Genomic DNA, 711 nt, shown 5'->3' on the forward strand with positions numbered 1-711 from the left:
TGGACAACTAGTTAACTTTTGAGGAAAATAACGTCAGAACAGGACGGTTTTGTAAACAAACCGTTCGAGTTCACTTTGTCGCCATTCGTATTAATCCTCTCTTTATCTTTTGAAAGTTTATCTCGTATGCATGATCGTTTCTGTAAGCGAGACCTAGATAACTTTCATTAGGCACAAACTACCACATATTAATTAAAGAACCGTTAGGAAAATGCGTTGAAATTATCTTTAAAAGACCGCAGTGTATAAATTCGAACAGCATTTCTGTTCCTTTATTGTTTCCCTGCGACACGAAGCATTCTTGCATCCGATGGTCAGGCATTCATTTGGTGGCTACAATAACGTCGATTTTTTTTTTTTTTTGATGCCAGCGGCTAGAATTGTGCTCGCCTAGGACTCTCCCATTTGTAATATGGTCGTGTGTGTGATTTTGTAGAATCGTTGCGATGTATTCGTAAATTTGTTAGCACCGAAGCCGACCTATCACGCTGTTAATGAAGAATGACTACCGTGTTTCTAAATTTATCAGTAATTATCTTTGTCATCCTAGTGATTAAATACTTTACTTTAATAATTTTAAGAATTTCAGTCTTATTCTCTGTTGCAACATCGTGAATTTTGTGGCAATATGGGGATGTTAATGGATTATTGGGAGAAATAAAATTGTGTTGGTTAACTTGATGACTCAGTCGGAAACTGTAACATGTGATT

General features: G+C 36.3%; 1 protein-coding gene across 1 annotated transcript in view; it reads right to left on the minus strand.

The window, feature by feature from the left end:
- The window catches only part of LOC119585323, a 35,507-nt gene that overhangs the window by 2,017 nt on the left and 32,779 nt on the right, over positions 1 to 711 (minus strand). The gene's annotated exons all lie outside the window — the stretch shown is intronic.

Source organism: Penaeus monodon, chromosome 19 (assembly GCF_015228065.2).
Source record: "Penaeus monodon isolate SGIC_2016 chromosome 19, NSTDA_Pmon_1, whole genome shotgun sequence".
In the NCBI taxonomy this organism is placed as follows: domain Eukaryota; kingdom Metazoa; phylum Arthropoda; class Malacostraca; order Decapoda; family Penaeidae; genus Penaeus; species Penaeus monodon.